The following is an 8,434-nucleotide window of genomic DNA, read 5'->3' as shown; positions in this document are numbered from 1 at the left end:
CTGTCTGACTCCAAAGCCTATGGTGGGAACCACTGCCCACCCAGGACACGTCCCCCACAGGCTGCATGACAGTGTCATAAAGCATATACTGAATGCTGAGCATTACCCGTCTCAGTAATCAGCTTTATTTTTCAGCTCTATTGAAGTATAATGGACAAATAAAATTGTAAGATATTTAAAGTGTACAATGTGATGATTTGATATATGTATACATTGTAAAAACATTTCCCCTATTGATTTAATTAACATATCCATCCGTTCACTTTCACATTTTTTACATTTCACCTGTCTTTTTTTAGAACATTTAAGAAATCGACCTCTTTTAACAGCCTTGAACTCTAGCGTTAACTCTTCAAAGCGGCGATGTTAATAAGGCTATTAAGGGTTAATGGAAAGAGGATAATTGCTTGTTAATTATTATTTGCATAATGTTTTAATATATAGTATTCTATACAGTATACTTTTAAATAATGATAGCCTCATTTACAACTTTAATATTATCTCTAATAACTCTGCGAAATAGATATTATCATCATATTACAAGGGAGAAACTGAAGCCCAGAGGGGTTAAATGTCTTGCCCAAGGTCACGTATTTGCACCCAGGTTTCTCTCAGCCCAGAGCCTTCCCTCTGTGCCTGGAGCCAGATCAAACAGCTGGCCCAGGTGCCCCTGTATGGAGAACACAGAAACACTGCCGCAGTGATCAGAAATAGGGTGCCTGTTAGCTCGGTTTTGCTCATGAGACACCTTACATTACTGCAAAATGTTAATTGTCTACCAAAATAGACAGTGTCTTCCAGTGGACATTTAAAAGCATGCCTCCAGGCGCAGCCTATCTTTGATGATATTTTTGCAACATAATTATAGGCACCACCACCAACCCTGAGAGCAGCCGGCCGACGGTTGCCTGAAGTTTGCTGGTCTCCTTCAACTAAAATTCAGAAACTGAACAAAGCACAAGATAGTGCTGTTTACTGCACTATACTCTATTTTATTACATTACCTAAATACAAAATCTTTTAATATGGCTCCCAAGAAAATATCTGGCTTAGAAAATTTTAAAAAAGAAAAAAAACGAAAGAAAACAAATTGCAGAAAAGTGACAGTTTGTCCAGAAAATAATTTTTAAACATAATTTATGGCTATATTCATGTTTAGTTAAGTGTGAATGACGAACATTGTCTAGCTATTGGTGATTTTAAAAAAAGTTAAATGAAAATAATTCCAAATAAGTTTAAATATTATGTCATATTCAGTGCATGGCATAAATTCCTTATTTTGAACATATTAGAACAAACTCCTTATTTTGAACATTATGGAAATTACTTTCTCTTAGCTCCTATTGAGACAGGAACCAGCCTAATGAGACGGGGCCATCTGCCAGGCCCCGGGCCTAACAAGAGGAGGCCCTCACCAATCGGCAGGCTAGGAGAACCAGACCGTGGCCACCAAGATCCACATTCCACAGCCTCCGGACGTTCCTGGGCTCACACATGCGCCCTAGCACCCAGGAGTCGGCTGAAGGTGACCCAGCCCCATTAGCCTGGTAAAAATCACACTCGGGTGGAGAGCTAGTGTGCTAATGACACGTGTCACATCAGGTGGCATTTGAACAACAGCGCAGGTACAAGCACAGCCCTACCTCCATATGCCATGACGAGGCCCTCCTCCCCAGCCTTTGCCTAATAAAAGCCCACAATCCTGCTCCCTAAGGAGCCGGTCACCTGCCCCTTTCCTTTCCACACCAGCTCCCTTGTGCCTCTCCTGTGCACAAGCTAATCAACCCTTAACTTTTCTACTCCCATTTGTTGTCTCTCTTGATTTCCATCCTGGGGGACAATTAGAAGCCAATGTGCTGGTAACACTGTCAAAGAAGTGTTGAACAAGTAGATGGAGAATATTGCTGTAAGGGAGCTCCAAATTGTGGCTGCCTGGGACACCCACATGTTTATCTGAATGACTGCCAAAGACCATCACGTGTGTGACTTTCAAGTTACCTGAGTTGGTGACTACTTCACAAATTATTCCGAAATGAAGTCTTTGGTTTTTAGGATTTAGAAATCCTTGGAAAAAGAAACTAAAGCTTTAAGAGAATAAATGACCTTCCTTAGTTGTCAAATACGGAATATTCACTAAGTTATCCTGATTGCCAGGCCAAAAACCTAACTGCCTTGGATACAGGTTCAGGAAGGTTGGGGCGGAGATGTCACCATTGCCTGAGGCTCTCGGGGGAACCACTCCCAAGCCACAAGCTTGGCCACTTACCCTTCTCCTTCCTGACTCACGTATTCTGGAGGACAGAACAATGTGTCCTGTGCTCATCCATGCTTCTGTGTTCCATATCTCTTGCTTAGCATCTAGGTTATCTTCTTCCTGTATCAGGGTCAAAGCAGCAGCCAGAATCCTCCAGGATGCCCCAAGGCATCACCAGACTCCAGCTCCTTCCAGCTGGGCACGAAGGCCAGGTTGCCGTCTCCAATCAAAGCAGATGCTGCTTTCTTTTACCTCAATAAGTGAGAGTCCTGATGTCCACTTTTGGAATGAGGAAACTCCTAGAAAACATGCTGAGGATGCTATACTCTTCTGGGAAGTCTCCCTGGTCTCCTCATGCAGCTTAAGTTCTAAAATAATAACAATAAAGCATAAACTTTAGAGGTAGACAAAGATTGGAATCCCAGCTCTCTTGGCTGGTGGCCATAATTAGCCTCTCTTGATCCCCAATTGTCCCATCTGTAGAATGGGACAATAACGCCTTCTCTGTGGAGCTGTTGGCCACACAGACGATTCAATAAACAGAAGCTTTTATTATTGTTATATAATGTTGATTAGATTGGTGATGGTAGCAAAATGAGAAGAGAAAGACCATAGAGTTTGGGATGAGGTGAAGGAACCAGTGAATCAGGAAGTTAACAGACCTGCGCCTACCCTGGATTCCGCTCACTGGTGGCACAGGTGCAGCTGAAGTTGGACAAAGCCGTGCAGTGAGGACCAGCGGCTTCACAGACAGGTCTCAAATGAGTGAATGCGTTCTGACTCTGAGCCCAGCTTCATCCTCAGAGGCTCAGAAACTCAGTCCCACCCGGAAATCATCTCAGGGACCCTGACGTGGACCCACAAACTCACAGAGGCCTGTGCATAACACCACATGGTCAGTGGGCCCAACAGACATGTCACCTGACCAGCACGTTCACTCCCTAGAAGCAAGCTATACAGGAAGGTGGGTCATCAGAAGGTACCTACGGAGTCCAGAACCCTAACAGAGAAGTCAGTTTTATAACTTGAAAATACAATAGCATCAGAGCTTGTTAGCTACACGAGTCTCCACAATAGGGACATCTGACAGACAGCCACATGTTCCCTTACGATTCTGGTCTCTTCCAGACAGATCCCAAGAGGTACGGCCAGTGTTCTCCTCAGTGTCTCCTTTCTTTGCCTCTGTTGCTGACCAGCTTCCCTTCAGATCAACTCCTTCCTTCCTTTGAGACGTTTATTCCTTCAGTCAGCCTAGATGCCTGCCCGGGAACCTCTCGTTACCTGTTGACGGTAGAGTTAACTCTGAGAGGACTAGAAAGACAGTGGCATTTCCAAGCTCCTGATGGAGGGGCGAGGGTTGTCCGTGAGTAACTAAGGATGGGCCATAGGTGCAGTTACCTCTGCCTTCCTCGCCTCTGGCAGAGTTAAAAGGACGTAGACAATGAGAACAGAACCATCTTTGTTGAAAGGCCCTTCCTTTTACAGAGGTGGCCTTCCCAGCGCCACACGGAGAGATGGGACCACATGCTCAGTTCTTTAAACCAGAATTTCCCCTCTAGCTTCCTCCCTTTTCCTGTCTTCTTTCCCTGGTCCTTATTTGGGGTGGAAGGGAGGGTATCCACAGATGGAGGGAAACGTGGCAACAAAAGCAGTAAAAACTAGATTTTGATGTTTTCCCTCGAATCCTCCCAGGCTCAAAGCTGGCCTCAGACTCTGGGGCACAAGCCCACAGGGCAGTGATGGGCAAGGTGGTCTTTGAGCCCCCCAGCCTCTCTAGAGGGTTTCCCAGGGCACCTAGCTGCGGAGCCGTCCAGCTGAGTGCTCCGCTGGGTCATAGGCGTCTCACCAAGCTCCTGTGCCCAAAGCTGGCACCAAAACTTAGGATTATTTCCATGAGTCTGGAGTTGGGGGCTGAGGGACAGCCGTGGCCTCATATCCTTACCCTTCTCTGGGTCCGTCCTTCTCCGTGCTGCTGCGCTGCTGGCTGCGTCACTTCAGTCTCCGTTTCACATTACAGAGCACGTGTCCACTCTGTCCCCGGCACAGTGCTGGAGACTCTGGAGGTCATATAAATGCTCTCTCTTCTATTTGAAGTCAAGCTCCCCAGTCCTAAGGAGACTGCCTGGTGCTGGGTCACTTCTTTAGTAAGTATTCATTGAATTCATACTGGAGGTATCACCAAGAGCCTGAAATTAGTGATATAATAAGATGTAGACCACATCCTCCATGGAGGGCTTTTGCCAAAAACGTTTTTCCAGAATCCAATCTTGAGAAAACAATCAGACAATTCAGAATCTGGTACTTTCTTTAAGACCCCTGGCCTAGACTCTGTAAAAAGAAAGTCAATATTATTTTTTCTTTTTTTTTTCTGCTTTATCTCCCCAAACTCCCCCTGTACACAGTTGTATATCTTAGTTGCAGGTCCTTCTAGTTGTGGGATGTGGGATGCCGCCTCAACGTGGCCTGACGAGCAGTGCCATGTCCGTGCCCAGGATCCGAACCTTGGGCTGCTGCAGCGGAGCGCATGAACTTAACCACTTGGCCACAGAACCGGCCCCAAGAAAGTCATTATTAAAAGCAAAAAAAGGTAGAGGATTGTTATAGGCTGATACTGTCCAATAGCGCTATTTGTGATCATGAAAATGGTCTATATCTGTGCTGTCCAATATAGCAGCCACCAGCCACATGTGGCCATTGAGCCCTTCAAGTATGGCCAGTGTGCCTGATGAACGGATTTTTAAATGTTTCTTTTTATTTTATAGATTGACACCTGAGCTAATAACCGTCGCCAATCTTCTTTTCTTTTTCTGCTTTTTATCCCCAAATCCCCCCAGTACATAGTTGTATATTTTTAGTTGTAGGTCCTTCTAGTTGTGGCATGTGGGACGCCGCCTCAACATGGCTTGATGAGCGGCACCATATCCGCACCCAGGATCCGAACCGGCAAAACCCTGGGCCGCCCAAGCAGAGCGCAAGAACTTAACCACTTGGCTACGGGGCGGCCCCTTAAATTTATTTAATTTTGATTAATTTAAATGTAAATAACCACGAATGGCTATTGGCCCCTGTATTGGACACAGCATAGTTCTACATTTTAAAAGACTGAAAAAATAAAACAAATGCAATGTATGAACTTTGATCGTATTCTGGATCAGAGGGGCAGAAAAGGAGAAAAAATATTTTGAAGGCTATAGATAACTGTAAATGTAAACTGTTTATGATTTTATTGAGCTAAGGTTAATTTTCTTAGGTGTGACAATGGTCTTTTGGTTTTGTAGGAGAATTTCGTTCTTAGGAGCAGTATGCTGACATACTTAGGGATGAAGTGTGTGCTGCTTACTTACAAATGGCTCACCACAAAGACCCAAAGCACACATGGCAAATGTCTGTGATTGAAAATCCAGCTGAAGGACATACTGGTATGCCTTGTACTCTTTCGACTTTTCTATGGGTTTGAAATTTTTTTTAATAAAAAGTGGGAAATAAAAAGGAGTGAGGCAGACACCCATAGGAAATATGATAGTAAGAGAGCAAGGCTGACCACTTTCCCCGGCTTCCAAAAAACCGTGCTCCGAGTATGTACATGAAATCAGTCGTTCGGCACACTGAATGTGCTCGCTGGCTCTCGTTTCTAACTGTGCCTCTGGGAAACTGCAACTGACCATCGAAGAAATACACCCCCATGCCCACCAAAAGAATTGTCACTCCTTTGATTGAAACCCTGTCACTTGCAGGGACACCAGCAACTTGCTAATCTTCCCTCTTAAATCTTCACTCCTCCATTTCTGATTTGGAAAGCTTAGAGTTGTTCCTCTCAGAACCAGGCCAAAGCCAAAATTCTGTATTTCAAGTCCTTGTTTACTGTGCAACATGGCGGTCGCTTATAAATTAAATAATTATAAACCGGTCACATGATTAAGCTACCACAAGTCCAGCAGATTGTAAATGCTATAGGTGATAAGTAAGGGCTGCGCTCATAGGGGAAATGTTCATAAATGAGCTGATGCTTAAGTCAGGCCTTGAGCAGCATTTCTCAAAGTGGACTCCGGTCTAGGGATCACCCTAGCACTTGACTAAAAGGCAGATGCCCCCGGCTCCGACCCCAGCCCTACAGACTCAGGAGGTCCACGTTGAACACGTGCCCCAGCTGAACCTTATCACAATGAAGTTGGAGAACTTAAAGTGTGGTAAGATGTCGGTCTGTGAAAAGAAACCTGAAGGCTATTCTGATAGGCGAAGCACCCGGCCAAAGACACAAAGTGAAAATTGATACTGGGCTTTTAAAGAGTCTAAGGAACTCCTCCTGGTTGGAGGGGGATCTTCCCAATGGAGAGCAGGTGAGAGAAAGTGGGTTGGGCAGGGCGGGGCCGGTGCGTAGAAAGCTCTGGGCACCAGGACAGGGAGGCTGGCCAGTTTTTGGACAGTTGATGGACAATGAAGGAACAAATAATGATGTTTTAGGGGAATCATCCTGTCCAGCTGTGTAGGATGAACTGAAGGCATAAGAAACTAGAATAAGGCAGACCAAGAAACAGGTTGTTGAAGATGATGCAGGTGTCAGGTAACGAAAGCCTGAACTAGGAAAGTGGCACTGGATAGGAAGCAGAAGGGATGGATGGGAGAAATGTGTTTGCAGGAAAAATCAGTAGGATGTGGTGACTGACTTTTTAAAAGGGAGGAGGCTGTAAAGGGATGTGTGTAGAAGGAAATGTTAATAATCTTCAAGGTCTGCAATAGCAAAAAAAACCCCACTAATAACATGATTTAAAAATTGGCCAAGGGGGCCAGCCCCATGGCTGAGTGGTTAAGTTCATGCGCTCCACTTCAGCGGCCCAGGGTTTCGCCAGTTCCGATCCTGGGCACAGACATGGCACTGCTCATCAAGCCACGCTGAGGCCTTGTCCCACATGCCACAACTAGAAGGACGCACACCTAGAAAAGTACAACTATGTACCGGGGGGCTTTGGGAAGAAAAAGGAAAAATAAAATCTTTAAAAAAATAAATAAATTATTTTGAGTACCAGATCCAAGATGGTGGTGTGAGTAGTCTTCTTTGTCTCTCCCCCTTCGAATCTACAACTAATTGGACATTCATCGCTTAACAAAGGATATCCATATAGCATCTCAGGACGCCTGAGAGACCCACGCTGCTATACATCGGAAGGCAGATGGACTTCCCTCCGGCAGGAGGCGGAGATAGGTGAAAACTCTCCGACCCCGACCCCCGAACAGCCGAGTACCTGCAAGTGGCTTTCTTCCAGCGGATGCCCCCAGAACATTGCCACACACCAAGGGCAGGAGGGAGCGCACACCAGAGGAATGACGGTGGAAACAGGTGACCAGAGCCCTACCTAAGCCCCCCTGCAATTACACCTAAGCCCAGAGGGAAGCTCCAGAGTTACACACCAGAGGCCGCGGGGAAAACCCCTACCCACCATTAGCAGAGAGGCCGCACCTAGCATCCACAACGCCGGGAGGCTCCTAGAGAGAATCACCAACGGGGCAGCAGCCCGCCAGCTGCCGCCGCCACTCTAACAGACTGCGGCTATCGCCCGATCGGGGCTCAGGACTACTGGAGACCTCCTGGGAGAGGACTGGGGCTGGGTGGAGTTCCGGCGGCCGGCACCACGGCCCAGGGAGAAACTCTGGACTTCCATCCTGGCAGCAGGCATAGCCTCTACCCACAAATAGCGGAGAGGCCCTGCCCAGCATCCACAACACCGAGAGGCTCCCGGAGAGAATCCCAAACGGGGCGGCGGCCCCACTGACTGCAGCTATCACCCGGTCAGGGCACGGGGCTACTGGAGATCTCCTGGGAGAGCTCTGGGGCTGGGTGGAGTTCCGGCGGCCGGCGCCACGGCCCAGGGGGAAACTCTGGACTTCCGTCCTGGCAGCAGGCATAGCCTCTACCCACAAATAGCAGAGAGGCTCCACCCAGCATCCACAACACCGGGAGGGTCCCAAAGAGGAGAATCCGAGGCAGGGCAGCAGCCGGCCAGCTGCCACTGAACTCAAGGTCTCTGGCTATCCCCTAGACAGGGCAAGGGGCTCCCCGAGATCCTGGGGAAGAGGACTGGGGCTGGGTGGAGTTCCAGCGACCCGGCTCCGTGGCCCAGGGGGAAACTCTACAGTCTCACAGAAGCCTCAGCGATAGCCTCTGCACAGCACTAGTAGAGAGCA

At 47.3% G+C, this 8,434-nt stretch overlaps 1 long non-coding RNA gene across 1 annotated transcript; it reads right to left on the bottom strand.

The window, feature by feature from the left end:
- Window positions 1-102: 102 nt before the first annotated feature.
- Window positions 103-8,057, bottom strand: LOC138924196 (uncharacterized). Its single transcript, XR_011438947.1, has 4 exons — window positions 7,690-8,057; window positions 4,197-4,440; window positions 3,365-3,535; window positions 103-2,622 (listed from the first exon to the last, which is right to left on the bottom strand). It is a non-coding gene; the product is annotated as an uncharacterized lncRNA (long non-coding RNA).
- Window positions 8,058-8,434: the final 377 nt, after the last annotated feature.

Source organism: Equus caballus, chromosome 5, assembly GCF_041296265.1.
Source record: "Equus caballus isolate H_3958 breed thoroughbred chromosome 5, TB-T2T, whole genome shotgun sequence".
NCBI classification, from domain to species: domain Eukaryota; kingdom Metazoa; phylum Chordata; class Mammalia; order Perissodactyla; family Equidae; genus Equus; species Equus caballus.
This window is presented reverse-complemented; position numbering and strand designations above follow the sequence as displayed.